The sequence below is a fragment of the Musca autumnalis genome, unplaced genomic scaffold (assembly GCF_047663935.1).
Source record: "Musca autumnalis isolate F117 unplaced genomic scaffold, ASM4766393v1 scaffold_3, whole genome shotgun sequence".
Taxonomy (NCBI): domain Eukaryota; kingdom Metazoa; phylum Arthropoda; class Insecta; order Diptera; family Muscidae; genus Musca; species Musca autumnalis.
In genome coordinates this window covers 79,001,149-79,017,663 of record NW_027411866.1, presented here as the reverse complement: position 1 = coordinate 79,017,663, position 16,515 = coordinate 79,001,149, and positions in this window count along the sequence as shown.

Genomic DNA, 16,515 nt, shown 5'->3' with positions numbered 1-16,515 from the left:
TAAATATCGCGTATAATATTACGAGTATTGATGAACACAATACATGGTTTGCTGCTTTAACTGACAACAAAGACAAAGCTACTCAATTGCGCGCATCCAAGCACCCACACAACATAAGGAATAATTAACAAGTAAGAACGGCGTTAAGTTCGGCCGGGCCGAACTTGTTATACCCTCCACCACAAGTTGTATTGAAGTAAAATGGAATAATTAGTTTCCTTTCGTGTATGAAGAAGACTAACACTAAATTTCAGCAATTTCGGTAAAACAATGTGAGGCACCATTCTATGGGGGCTATTTCAAAACGTCGATCTATACCGACAAATTTCTGACGGAAAGTTTTTAGGCTCAAAGAAGACAAAATACCAAATTTCCTATATTTCGGTAAGAGAATGTGGCTAAAACTTAAAAAATACCGAAAATCAAGAAGTACGCTTCTATGGGGATGTAGGAAGACGTGGACCTATACTGATAATACTCTTCTGGAATATTTTATAACTCTTGGAAGACGAAGTAACGAATTTCAGCCATTTCGGTTGGATATTGACGTCACAATCTTCTGTATTACGAAAATCGGGAGGTACCGTTCTATGGGGGCTATATCGAAACGTGGACCTATACCGACGAATTTTAGTCAGAAATGGGGCAATATGAAAGCGTGGACCTGTACAGATATATTTCTGGCGAACAGTTTTATATCACATTGAAGACTAAATACCCAATTTCAGCCATTTTGGTGGAATATTGAAGACACAGCCTTCAAAATACGAAAAATCGGGAGGTACCGTTCTATGGGGCCTATATGAAGGCATGGACCAATAACGACAAAGTTCTGGGGGAAAGTTTTATACCACCAACGTAGACTAAGTACCAAATTTCAGCCAATTCGGTGTGATAATGTAGCTAAAACCTTCAAAATACCGAAAATCGGGAGGTACCGTTCTATGGGGGCTATATGAAGAAGTGGATCGATACCGACTAAATTCTAGGGGAAAGTTGTATACCCCAAAAGAAGACTACGTACTAAATTTCAGCCATTTTGGTAGGATAATGAAGCTAAAACCCTAAAAATACCGAAAATCGGGAGGTACCTTTCCATGGGGGCTATATGAACGCGTGGACCAATACGAGTACCGACAAATTTAAAGGGGAAGTTTGAGTACCCCCAACGAAGTCTAAATACCAAATTTCAGCCATTTCGGTGGTATATTGAGGCCACAACGTTCAAAATACCGAAAATCTGGAGGTACCGTTCTATGGGGCCTATATGAAGCAATGGACCGATAACGACAAAGTTCTGGGGGAAAGTTGTATACCACCAACGTAGACCAAGTACCAAATTTCAGCCATTTCGGTGTAATAATAAAGCTAAAACCTTCAAAATACCGAAAATCGCGAGGTACCGTTCTATGGGGGCTATATGAAGGAGTGGACAGATACCGACAAAATCGAATACCGAGAGAAGAGAAAATAAATTGTCGAAGAAAGGAGAAAAATATTGTCCAGTTGACAAAAACTATTTTTGGATTTAACAAAAACAATTTTTGAAATTGACAAAAACGATTGTTGGATTTTTTTTCTCTTCGTGTAGATAAGTTTAACATGGTGGCTGGAATACTCAGGATATGTCGCCAACATTACTGAGGGGTATTTTGCCACCGTTGAAAATTTGATGTTGCTTGGCCTGGGAATCGCAGATCTTCTGCGGGCAAGGAGAGTATGCATACCATTGCACCACTGTGGCACCCAACGATTTTAGGGCCCAAAATTTTAACATAATTGGATATCGGGTGCGATTTCCGTCTTCGCCTCTGGAAAAACTTCTGCCCTGCGTACAGAATGTATTTTGCCTCACAACCCCGCAACAGTTTTATACCCTCAGTATTTATGCTAACCAGGATATGTATATACACTTTTATACGGGCAAATGGTTTTAGACCCCAAGTATGTTTGGACGAAATCCGTTTCAGACAATTCCCAGCAAAATGTTCGATGCCAAAGATGACATTCAATCATGGGTGCAAGTGATCTAGCATGTCATCTTTTTAGCATCTTCATCGATGAATTTTATATGAGCGTGGACCCCAAAAGATGACGTTCTTTTCTGGATCCTAAGCATGTCATTTTAACCAATGCGTTGACATGTCATTTCCACCAATGCTTTGGCATGTCATTTCCACCAATGATTTGACATGTCATTTTCACCAATGCTTTGACACGTCATTTTCACCCATGCTTTGACATGTCATTTTAACCAATGCTTTGGCATGTCATTTTCACCAACCCCTTGGCATGAAATTTTCATATTGTTTGGAAAATGGAAATGCTGTATTGAAATATGGTTTTCATGAAAAACAAAACTCTTTATTAATTCAAACGAATACATGAAATAACTACAATTAATTTATCAGTTTAGTTTTTCAAAAGTTTACATCCAAAATTGCAATGTAATCACCACCGCTGCAACGCAAAAAATTACTTCCTCCGTTCTCCGCAACTGATATTCTTTCATCTTACAAAAGGTTTTTTCAATTATCTTCCCATCACCAGTTCAGATTTCGACATGGACTCCAAATGCACTCCTTTAAGTATTTTTATTTCGAAAATTACTTTTATTTTATAATTTTGTTATTTTATAACAACATTTTGGTAATTTATACTCTTTTGTTTAGTGACGGAAATATGTAGGGATCTATAACCCGGCTTGCTTTAGGGATCTCTAAGAACAAAATGTAACGAACGGGGAGGAGAGACTTTTTATGGAAAATACCATTTATGCTTAATTAATTTATTTTTAATTGTTTCTTTCCAAAAGTAGTTTCTTCTTTATTTTCAGATTCTTGTTCCTTTTCGTTTCGGACTTTTTTTCAAATTCCAAGAAGCGAGATTTGATTGATTTCATTCTATGTCAGATTTAGAACAGACAAGGGAACTTTTACAATAGCAATGTGTGCAGTCCGATTCTATTTTTAGCTCGATGGTTGGGACTTCATATAATACCAATTGTTTAGAAGTTTTAGTTGTTTGATATGCAGGAAATGTAAGACAACATCACGACGACAGTTCTAACAACTTTGGTCTGTTCCAGAAACTGCAAGAATCTACTTATTTTTACTACGATAACAATTTTTCCTTTATGTTATCGGAAAAAATAGTAAAAATTAGTAGATTTTTGCAGTACTGGAACATACCAAAATGAAAATAAACAGGTGTGTAAATAAAAACACAAACATCATCTCTATTGGATCGATGGAATGGGTACAAATGCTGATGAAAAGATCGGATCTTTCACGACTTCCTTTGCATTGGTTCAAATCCTAATGAAAAGATCGGATCTTCCACGACTTCCTTTGAACCAATGCAAAAGATGACATGAAATCACGTCATCGCAAAGAACCCCTTCCGTCAAATTTTGCTGGGTTTGGATTTGATTTAGCCATGTCCGTCCGTCTTTCTGTCTGGCTGGAGCTCACGACAACTCTCGAACGGATCACTCGATTCTGTCAAAATTTGACTTATCCAAACTTAGTTTAAGTTCGAAGTAACCCATCTTCTACTTATCTATCAGTCCACTCCTTCCGGTACCTCCCCCTCAAAAGTTCGAATTTTTGTCGGAAAATTTGTGCGCACGATAACTCTTGAAGGGAGTAACCTATTTGGACCATACTTTGCACATCGTGAAATTTCTACTAAACTTAGATGAGGTTCCAATATGGACTGAATCGGTCCACTCCGTCGGGTACCTCAAAAAAATTTTCGGAAAAGTTCAGTTTAGGACCTGCTCTCGCATATTACACCGTATGTGGTTGGAGTGCGAGATAACTCTCGAATGGATTTACCGATTCGGTCCAAAAGTTGGCCTTCGTAATTATTTATCCGAACTTAATTTAAGTTTGAAGATAAGCCACACCTTCGTGTAACTCCCATACAAAATTTCGGATAAGTTCACTTTCAGACCTGCTCTCGAATCACTTTGATTTCTATTGAAGCAACTTGCGTTCGCTGCCTCAATTACGACGGTAAAAGTTTTTTTTTCAGGGGCAAGCCCATACTTCTTGGGAAAACAGCCCGAAAGATGTAAAAAAAACACCTATGGCTTAATATGTAGTGGCTGGAGAGCACGACAACTTTCGAACGGATCAACCGATTTGGTCCAAAATTTGGCCTTCGTCATATTTTGTCCGAAGATGGACAATACCGGTCCACAAATTCCGGTACTTCCCCCCAAAATTTAAAAAGAAAAATGTCTCTAAAATGTTATGCACGATATCTCTTGAACGGGGCAACCAATTTGCTCCAAACTTTGGATCTTAAAATATTTTGTCCAAATATAGTTTAACTTCCAAAATGGCCTATGTCGGCCCTCTCCTTAGGGTTCCTCCCCCACAAAAGTTCAACATTTGTTTCTAAGTGTAGTTTAGAGTCCGTTCGAAGATCTTTTGGAAATGTATACCGGTGCTGTTCGTTGTGGTCCTGTTTTCAGCGATATTATATTTTCCGTGGACAAAACCATGCTTCCTGGCATACTGGTCCAAAAGTTATACGATAACCCACTGAAATGACTAGTGGACGCGATATCTATCGAAAAGATATGACTCCCAAATGAAGATTCACATCCATAATGGACTTTGTCGGTCCATTCCTTGAAGTACCTTCTCCGCAACACTTTTGAATTTTTATCCTAATCCACATTTTTGTCGGCAAGTTCAAATGTCTAAAAAGCGCCACAAAATTCTGAAAATACCCTATATACATTCGGTCTGTCCGTAGAGGAATGTTTCAATTTACATAGGCTGAGGGTATATCTCTGTCGCCAAAGCCGACTGATACTTTTTTACTTGTCCAATTACAAAGTAATATAAACAAGCTACCAGTACACGGTGTGCCTTAACAAATTTAAAAGGAAGGTGCTTACATCGCGGAATTTTTTGCAGGTTCTGAAACTATAATGCTCATAGATGAGAAATATCAAGAAACAAAAAAAATAGCTGGAGGGATTTTCAAATAAATCGCGATTTAAGTTCACATTTTTAGGGGTTTTTTAGGTTTTCACGATTTTGCTTGGAAACCGCAAGTCGTATCGAAATGAATCTGAAGAAAATGTTGTAGCTGTGAAAATTCTCTATAAGACTGACTTTAAGGTTTTTTTTCGTAGGTTTTACCATTTTTGAGATATAGAGGTTCAGTTCAAATTTTTAGGTTTTTATCTTAAGTCTTCAAGATTTTGCTTGGAAACCGCAAGTCATATCAAAATGGGACTAAAGAAAATAGTGAAGCTGTGAAAATTCTCTACAAGATTGGATGATTTATTTTCTAGGTTGTACCATTTTCAAGATATATAAGTTTAATTTGGGAAATTGCAGTAATGACATTGTTTTATAAGGAGGCGATACAGTCAGTGCATTGTCTCAATTTGAAATTCTATATCTCAAAAACGGTAAAACCTACGAAAATATCATCAAGGCCAATCTTGTGGAGAATTTTCTCTGCTACAACATTTTCTTTAGACCCATTCACATAGAACTCGCGGTTTCCAAGTTAAATCGTGAAAACCTAAAGAACCCTTAAAAATGTGAACTTAAATCGCGATTTATTTTAAAATCCCTCCGGCGATTTTTTTTCGTTTCTTGATATTTCTCATCTATGAGCATTGTAGTTTCAGAATCAGCAAAAACTTCCGAGGTGTAAGCAGCTTCCATTTAAATTTGTTAAGGCACACCGTGAGTAGTCAGAAATAAGTAATGTGTTACCAAGTAAGGAGTACCAGTGGCACAGAGTCTATGTGTCCGACTACAAAACCGAGAGTTGTGGGTTCTACACATACAGTCAGCACGCGATGTTTTGTTTTTTGTGGTTTTATAGTATCTGATTTATGTATGTTTCGCTCATGTTAAACTATGCGATGTTTACAAGACATATTTTTATATACCTTTTAATGGTCAATTATTTCACAGCCCCAACTCAGGCGACAACACTTGCCCTAACATTTAATTTCAATTAGGTATGTAAAAATAAGTACATACATATCGCTCATTTACTCAAAGAGTGACATAACTCAAAAAATGCGTTTTCTGAGTTAGCAATTTCTATTTTTTCTACGACTTCTACTTTATCTTGTGTCAAGTTTTCATGCTGATATCTCTAAAACTCGACGAGTTACAGCTCATTCACTACGAGTTTCGCATAATTCAACACAATAGTTTTTTGAGTTTATGAAGCACTGAAACACTTCAAATCGTGCTTGATCATGCACAGAAATTTAGCGCTAATATCTGGCTATCTGGTTGTAAAATATGGTCCAAGTAGTCATTTTAGTTTTAGTGTAATAATCTTTTTAAGTTGGGAAGTCAAATTTCAATCGCCAACTTAAAACGCGTTTTTCCCGAAACTTGATTTTTCGAGATGTGTCACTCTTTGAGTAAATGAGCGATATGTATGTATGTAATTCGTAATAAAATGTATAATGTTGTGGGCGTTCGTTTAAATATGTAGAGTGCACGACTACATGCCCGATATTTTACCTCCATGAATAAAAGCGTCCAAATTTGTTTAACTGTCGTTTCATAAGAAATGACAAACATTTTTTGGTTAAAATTAGCATTTCCCCTAATTAATAAGGCATCATTTCATGTTGACACACTTCTGTAATAGTTGAATTTTGTAAACAATTTTTTATCATTATTAACATTTAGTTAAAAAGTCCCTTCGTTCAATTATTTCAAAAGCGAAAAATCATAAATAATAAATGTGAACTAATTTCGTAAACCACGTTCTGTTTAGGGGATTAAAAAAACCATTTGTTTTTGTTGTTGTTAAATTGTTCCTCTATTTGAGAATACAATTCCCCTCTTGTGTTTTAATATGGCATTGTCTTTGTTGCTGTTGTTGTTTGCCATTTGTTAATTTATTCGTATTGTAGTTAAATTCAACATTTTTTTATTCTTTCGAGTTTTCAGTCTTTTAGCATTTTGAAGCTGATTTGTTGGATGTGCTTTAAAGCGGCTACATACAAAAGATCTTGTGTACATTCATACATACAAATATATGTATGTGTGTCGTATATGTACGATTGTAAATGATAAAGTACAGTGGTTTCAATGAGGATATTGTCAATCATATTGAAATTAACTTTGTGAAGTTATGAAAATATACAGAACCATTTGATATCCCACGGCGCCATCAACAATGTAATGTAAAACTACGCCAGGGTTAACTGTAAGTAATGTACAATTCCACGGGTGCGGGTTCTTCGATACCGGATTGACCCGGAACCACACAACATCCAAGTTCCGGCCAGCGGAACTTTGCATCATTTTTCTGTGTTGGGAACAGTACGTTTATATGGGAGCTATGTATACCTAAACTTGGACCCATATTCAACATTTTTTGCAGGGAGGTACTTTATATACTGAGAACTCAAAATCCAAAATTACAGCCAAATTGGTTCGAAAATTTGGCAAAAATATCGTCAAAATACCGTAAATCGGGCGGTACCTATCTTAAACATTTTTTGCGGGGATGTATTTTGTTCACTCAGAAACCAAATTGCAAAATTTCAACCAAATCGGTTAGAAAATTTGTCTAAATTCATCAAAATACCAAAAACCGTGCGGTACCTTTATATGGGAGCTATACCTAAACTTGAAACTATATATATATATATATATATATATAATTGTTCCACAAACATCCCAGATGGGACAAGGGAGACTTCTCTCATATCAATGAGTGCACCCCGATTCATATTAAGCTCAATGATATGGGACCTACTGTTTATTGCCGAGTCCGAACGGCGTGTCCTATAACACCACTTGTAGAGAAGTTTTACATGGCTGAAATACTCAGGAAATGTCGCCAACATCACTGAGGGGTATTTTGCCAACGTTGAAAATTTGATGTTGCCTGGCCTGGGAATCGAACCCACTACCTTTAGCGTGCAAGGCGGGTGTGCATACCATTGCACCACGGTGGCATCCGTGGAACTATATTGAACAATTTTTCGGGGATTTATTTTGTTCACTCAGAACTCAAAATGCAAAATTCAATCAAATCGGTTGGAAAATTTGCCTAAAATCGCCTTTATATGGAGATTATACCTAAATGTGGACCTACATCCACTATTTATTTTTCTATCTTTTTGCCTCGTTATAAACCAATGTTTAAAATTTCGAGGAGGTAGCTCGATTAGAACTATTTTTGGCACTCCTTTCCATACAAGTGGGACCACTGTGCGCAGGACCAATTTACATGTGCTTAGTTTATCACATCCTCATGCACCATACTCAAACTTCGGTGAGATGCAATAGATGCCGCTAGTTGGTTCATCTCAGGGGTTGTTCTGGACTCGTCCATGCTAGGACTACGACAGGGACTATGTTGATGCATGTTGCGTGAACACTAGGGTTATGACTTTTTTACAACCTCATATCCCTGTATCATAGCGTGATGAGTTTTGCCATAAGATTACATAAAATCTTAATTATAAGGTGGTTCGGTGAAAAAAACCTCACGCACAAAATGATTTTAAAATTTGAATTTATCAAAATTGTGGACAGTTTTTTGAAGTCACTGAAAACAGATATATAATTGAAAATAAACTTTAGAGCCACATGAGATAATTAAAATGACATAAAATTTATTTCTCACTATTTTTCTTCAATTCTGAGAATCGTAAAAATGTCGTAAACGCTTTTATTCAAAAATATAAGTTTTTAACAAAAAACAAAAAATTTAAATTTTTTTCAAAATGACTTTTTTCGCGACTTTTTTAATATTTGAATGAAATAAACGTTATTATAGTTATTAGTAGGCTTATATTTATTCATTCGTGCAACAAAAAATAATTTTTTGAAATTTTTTTTTTCATCTCATATATTTTTTCAAAAAATTATTTTTTTAAAATCGATTTGTGCGTGAACTTTTTTTATATTTCAATGGAATAAACGATAGCATAGTGATAAATGGGCAAAAGTTCATTCATCCCTGCTACAGGAAATCATTTTTGAGGAAAAATGTCAAAAAGTCATAACCCTAGTGAACACTCGTTGTCAACAGAATACTCTACTCCCCCGCAGTCCCCCAACAGCACCAGCACACGCAGCACTTAACAAAAGCCCTTGTTGTTCCAATCCCTGAAAATGAGGTACGATAGAGGAAATAGCGGATTTCATGAATCTGAAGAATATCATGGTCACGGCGGTGTAGGAAACCAAGCTCAACAATAACCGCAGCTTACAGCGTTACAGTTGATTGTTACAATTAGCTGATGGATTAGCTTTCCTGTTGCACCAGTCTGTTCAATGCAGACCTTTTCGTTTGAGCATCTAATGAACCGTATATGGAATAGCAGTCAGGTGTGGAACAGCTCAAGTAGATTTGCTGTGCGTATACGTCCCACCGATAAATACATATCTGTACTGCAGGTTACAGGTCCCGCTTTTGGAACGTCATAACCGTCTGGTCCTGGGGGACTTTAATCCACATCATAAGTTGTGACGTCAACTGCCAACCCGTAGTTTCTCTTGGAGCAAACCATTCCCCTATAATTGTCTTCATCGACAGATTGCCCGATTTCATCACCTCAAAATGCCGTACTTCCATTAATTAGGGAAAGCTAATTGGTCTAGTTTGAGTGAGTCCACTAATCTCCGCTCAGAGATCTGCCCAAACCTTCTGATGTTCCGATACTCCTGGTCGAATCCCCGAAGTGAGACCAAACTTCCCAGCACAGGTGACAGGATTAGTAAATGAGCGTGAGCGGAACAAGTGGTTAAATCATTTGAAGAGTTGCAACATTGGAGCAGGAATATGTGAGTTGTGGCCAAGAGTTAAGTAACTTTCGAACCCTGGAAAAATGGAAGATAGTACCTCAGTTATGTTTGGCGACGTTACGCTAACTGATCCGAAGTGGTGCGCACATTATTTCAAACGACAGTTTGTCCACCACCCAGCTAGTTACAGGGCGAAGAGAAGAGTTATACGATGCATTCGATCCCTTCTTGTCGAGGATTAACCACCACAATTTACGTTGAATGATGTTGCGAATGTCATCAGGAACGCTAAATCATCCAAAGCGTTGGGCCTTGATGGTATCTCGATGGTAATGCTGAAACAACTGGATATGCCGCGAATCGAGTATCTCAAGTTATCGCTAGCCACCCACATCGTTCCCGAAGTCTGGAAAATGGACAGGGTGTTCCCGCTACAGAAGTAAGGCAGGGATGCCAGCAAAGGTGAATCGTACAGACCGATTTCGCTTTTATCGCCCGTAGCAAAGACACTTGAGGCTTTAATCCTCCCCAGTTGCCGATAATCAGCACGGATTCTGTAAGCTGTACAGCGTGACAACAGCCCTACATGCCAACTCCACATATAGTTGTCGAGGACGCAACCAGAATAATCCGTGCGGAAGGACTGTGTTGGTGGCGCTCGACTTATTAAAAGGACGTTGGATAATCAATTATATGTGTGGACGCCAGTCGTAGGTGCAATTCAGGTACAAAAAGTTCAAGCCCCGTAGAGTGAATCAGGAAGTTCCCCAAGGTGGGGTAATATCTCTGAAACTGTTTAAGCACCCGTCAAATCGATTCGGGGTAATATCTCTGAAACTGTTTAAGCACCCCTCAAATCGAGGTACACAAACTATTGAAATCAATATTTCGTTACGTATCCTTTATTCTGGATGATACAAGCACATCTTTTAGGCATAGATTAGATATTAATTATTGGATATTTAGCTGTTTCAAATAAATTTTCTTTGGTTTTGCATTTTTTTCGCTTGATTTTGGAGTTACCGGTTTCCCACAAGTCCCCATCGAGAGCTAAGATGAGGGGATTGGGCGGGCCAATGGAGAACTTTTGTCGAATTGGTTTGGAATCACTCCTTAACCACTTTCGATACATGTTTTGGCTCCTTATCTTCCTGGAATGTCCATCTAAGTGGCATCTCTTCTTCAGCATAAGGCAACAACTCGTCTTTTAATACATTACGATACTTGAAGAGATCCATAATTCCACTAATTTTATGAATTGGTCCAATTCCTTGCCCCGAAAAACAAAAACCCAGACCATTATGTTCCGCCTCCATGTTTTACAGTGCCCTTACAATATTTAATCGTTGCCCATTTGTTCTACGCCTTATGCCATCCGAGTTCTTTAAAATAAACTTAGATTCATCAGAAAACAGCACAGTCCTCCATTTTTGGATACCCCTGTTCAGATGGGTCTTAGTGAATTCAAGTCTGGCTTTTTCATTTTTTGACGATATGAAAGGTTTTTTTAGTCGTCGACTGAATAAGCCGGCCTCTACCGCTCTTCTGTCAATCGTTATTTTTCTAATTTTTAAATCTAAGGGATTTTGTATTTGACCAGAAGTTGCTGTAGTATAATTTTTGAATGAATGTGAACAATATCGGCTAATGTTTTGGTATAGCACCTATTTATTTTATTTATTTATTTCAAATATTTATTATAATAAAAAATTACAATAAAATTATATAAAAAATAGCACTAGCATCTAAGGCTATCGGCTACTGGTATAGCATCTTTTATATCGGTACCTTCTGATTTTCGCTATTTTGATGATTTAAGCCACATTTTCATACTTACGGTTCCTAGTGGTCACAAAACTTTTCCACCAAAAATTTTGGACCTGGGTCCACGTTTGGGTATAGCCCCCATATAACGGTACCTCCCGATTTTCAGTATTTTGAGGATTTAAGCTACATTTTCCAAAAATTTATTATTTCGCTTGAAATAGTTAATAATTTAATATCCTCTATGTCTACAAAATGTGCGTGTGTCATTCAAAATAAAGGATAACCAACGAAATATTGATTTCAATAGTTTTTGTTATACCTCGAATTGGGGGGTGCTTTAATTTTGTCCGATTATATTTGCGACCTAAAATGTTTTTTGAATATTATTCTGAATTCCTTAAGTTTGTATTTTCAAATAGCCTAGACAGACGGCAGTCTTAATTTGCATTAACAGCCTTAATTCAAATTAATTTGAACATTATCCACATTTTTAATGCACAAAATCAAACTGAATTTATATTGAATTTAGTAATTTCCATATGGCAATGTTGTTGAAAATCAATTGTCAAAATGGGATACAAATCAGCAATCTTCACATTTCGCGCCTTCTATCAAATCTATTTTTAAAATTTTTATTTTCACAAACATTTCATTACCCATCATACCAGTTCTATCGAAAATAATATTTTCTTCAAATGTTTATTTACAGTATTACGACAGTTTTATACTGTTAAAAAGACTCAAAGATATCGCGAATAAAATAAATTTATTTTTGCTTTATCGTGGTGAGAAAGTCACTGGAAGAAAGTATATTTGTTTCACATATTTTGGCGAACTTTTGTAAAACTTTATGAAATGGTACAAACAAACAGCTGTTTCATAAATGCAGAAACTATCGTCTGTCAGGGTGAAAAATTAATTCAAATTAAGGAATTGTTAATGCAAATTAACTCTGCCGTCTGTCTAGGGCATACTGTTAAATATATACATTTAAAAGAAAAATACAAACAAAACAAGTAAACAAGTGATATATACCCTCAGCCAATGTGAAGTGAAACTTTCACCTACGGACAGATCAGAATTTTGTGGCCTTTTTTAGACATTTAATAGGAATTAACTGCTCTAAGACACAAATGTTGAACCTTTGTGGGGGAGGTACCCTTAGGTAGGACCGATATGGGCAATTTTAGAAGTTTGTTTGAACAGTTCGAGAATGATCGAACTATTTTCTCAGGAAGTATGGACTTGCCACTGATGAAACTTGTACCGTCGCATGGGGGGCAATGAATACAAGTTGCTGCAACAAAAAACAAAACAATTCGAGAGCAGGTCCTAATCTGAACTTATCCGAAATTTTGTGTGGGAGGTACCCGAAGGAGTGGACCGATTGAGTCCATTTTGGAACCTCATCTAAGTTTACTAGAAATTTCACGATGTGCAAAGTATGGATCAAATCGGTTACTTCCTTGAAGAGTTATCGTGCGCACAAATTTTCCGAACATGTTCGAACTTTTGTGGGGGAGGTACCGGAAGGAGTGGACCGATATAGCCCATCTTCGAACTTAAACTAAGTTTGAACAAAATGTTACGAAAGCTAAATTTTGGATCGAATCGGTTGATGCGTTCGAGAGTTATCGTGCGCTCCAGCTAGCCAGACAGACAGACAGACGAACATTGCTCAATCGACTCCAAATTGTCTGAAACACATTTGGTCAAACATACTTGTGGTCTAAAACCATTATTTCGATGAGGCACATTTTGCCCGTATGAAAGTGTATATGTATACCCTCGTTAGCATAAATACTGAGGGTATAATTACAATTAGTTTCCCTTAAAAAATTATCATTTTAAAAAATGTACTGAGGGGGTGCTTTAGTTTTGGCCACCACTGTAGGTCCATGTTTAAGAATTGCCCCCATGAAATGGTAGCGCCAAAAACAGTGTAATCTCGACTTTACATTGCATGACTTCCAAATTACTTTGATCGGATTTTGCTGTCAGAAACACTGTGCCTATATTTTGGATGTTACACGTACACACGTTCAAATATGTCACTGTTTCTTTTATTTTCTTCATCTGTACAAGAAAAACAAGAACATTCATATCTATATTAAGTTTTTTTCGTTCTCCAAACAAAAATAAAACGAATAAATCCTAAAAATGTTTTAAAGCAAACCGAAAAACACAACAACGGCAACAACAACAACAAAAATGACATTTTCCGTTTGGTGAATGCATGCATTTGAGCTGGTATTTCTTTAGGCGTCCCTTTAATATTGTTCTATTTGTTTGTGTGGTGGATACGACATACATACGTACATACATTTGGCTGGAGGAGTATATTCGTATTTATGTGTGTAACATTGATTGTAGAATCGTCATGCCACTATTACGGGCCTCAAAACAAAAAAAAGCAAGTTCACAAAACTCCAATAGCAATGGTATCCAACAACGAAACGAATGACAAATTAAGATGGAATACAAACGAAATGAATAAACGCATCAAACAGAAAAAAACACACAGCACAAGCAGTACTCAAACAACAACGGCAACAATGATGATGATGATATGGCCCCCGAGTAACACCCACCATTGCTTAATACAACTGCACCATACACCAAACTACCATACACACACACGCTCACACTGCAACAATAATGGTCTCGTATTGTTTTAAGGATTACATTAAATGCTGTTGCAAAACGTTTTTGAGAGTAGTTCTTCCATATATCATTACCGTCCTTAACGCCGTCGCCATGACATTTCCAGCAGAATAGAAGGAAAACGATGATGTTTCGGTCGGTCATTTTTTCAACGACTCAGTGTAGCACACACACATACACACTTTTATAAATGACAAATTAGGGAATTCATTGCGCAAACTCAGTGGATATTCGTTAGGGTCTTGTTTTTATTCGGTTAACTCTCGCCTGATTGGTTGTTAGTCGCTGCAGTTGTGTCGAGCAGTGTGTTAGAAGAGTACAGCTAGAGGGTATATGTATTTTGTTTTGTAGCAATGCAGTAGTAGATTCGGGTACTGTACAAACAATGTCAAAGTGATAAGGGTTTGTTTTTGTAGCAATGCAGTAGTAGATTCGGGTACTGTACAAACAATGTCAAAGTGATAAGGGTTTGTTTTTGTTCAGTTACTTTCAAACTGTGCTATGTGTTGTACACGCCACTAGCCGTTGTTGTAATATGCGGCAGTTTTATACACTTTCGTACAATTCATTTTATTCAATTTGGCTGATATCGCCAACAAAAGTTTTAAAACGTTTCTAATCACAATAGGCTAGGCTCGACATTTAAAAAAAATTAGTGAAATTTGATGCCAAACATGCCGTAAAAAAACGTCAAATGGCAGCGGCATTATTAAATGTTGGCACACTAGAAGTTATTTTAGTAACTGATTATACCCTCAGCCTTTAGGCAAACGAAATGTGCCTCGTTCAAACAATGTTTTTAAATCCTAAGTATGTTTGGACGACATCCGTTTAAGACAATTTGGAGTCGATTTAGCTATGCCTGTCCCTCTGGCTCCCCTCCTACACAAAAGTTCAAAAAATTTTCGAAAAATCGGGTGCAATATACGTCTCGAAAGGAATAGCCACAATTTGGTCCACCCTGCAGAAGTTCGAATATAGGCTAAAGCGGTCAACTCCTTCGGGTTCCTCTCATACACAATTTCCAAAATGTTGGCGAAATTGCAGTTTAAGACCTGCTCCCGAATCGGAAAATTACGACTGTACAAGTTTTTTTCACGGGCAAGTTCATACTTCCTGACAAAAAGGTACAAAAGCTGTAGAAAATTCCTACGGCCGCCGTGTGTAGTGGCTGGTGCCACGACAACCGACCGAATACTGCGTTGGTCCAAATTTAGCATATCGTAAAATGTCTGTTAATCTTAGACAAAGTTCGAAGATCGTTCTTACCGGTCAACGCATTTCGGTACCTCCCTCACAAATTTTCCAAAATTTTTTACTAAAATGGTACTCGCGATATCTTTTGAACGTATAAACCGATTTGGTCCAAACTTTGCCTCTCGTAATATGTTAGGGTACCTCCCTCAGAAAAGTTGAGCATTTTTGTTTATGTAGAGTTTAATCTCTGTTTAAAATCCTTTCGGAATTTTATAGCTAATTCAGTCTGAAAATGTAGCCAAAAACGTCAAAATACCTGATATACCGAGTGGTACCGTTATATGGGGGCTATTTCTAAACGTGGACTTATGTCCACAACACGGTGCGCCTGAACTAACTGTAAATAAAAAGTGCTTACACCCAAGAAAATTTTTGCTGATTCTGAAACTACAATGTCCAAAATCGCTGTCAAAGTTCACATTTTTAGGGGTTTTTTAGGTTTGCACGATTTTGCTTGGAAACCAAATGTCCTATCGAAATGGGACTAAATAAAATGTTGTAGCGTGAAAATTCTCTACAAGAGTGATCTTTATGATAATTTCGTGGTTTTTATCATTTTCGAGACAGCGAAGTTCAAATTGGGACAATACACTGACTGAATCGCCTCTTTATAAAGCAATGTCATGCACGGTGTGCCTTAACTAACTTTAAATGAAAACCGCTTACCCCTGTGAAGTTTTTGCGGATTCTGAGACAAAAATGTTCATAGACAAGAAAAATCCAAAAACAAGAAAAAATCGCTGGGGAGATTTTTAAATAAATCGCGGTCAAAGTTTACATTTTTATTACTATCTCAATGCCGAATGGAGGGGGTGGATACAGCAGACATAGAGGTTAAACAGTTCCGGAGATATTACCACACCTTGGGAAACTTCATATTTCACTCTACGGAGTTTTGACTTCCTGTCAGTGACTTTCACGTACGACTGGCGCCCACAAATATAACTTATTATCCAACGTTTCAATCTTGGCCAGAGGCTAGTCTGCTCGATGTCTTCAAACAGCGTGGAGTGATTAACAGTATCACACGGCTTGCTTTGGTTGGGTCCTCTACTAA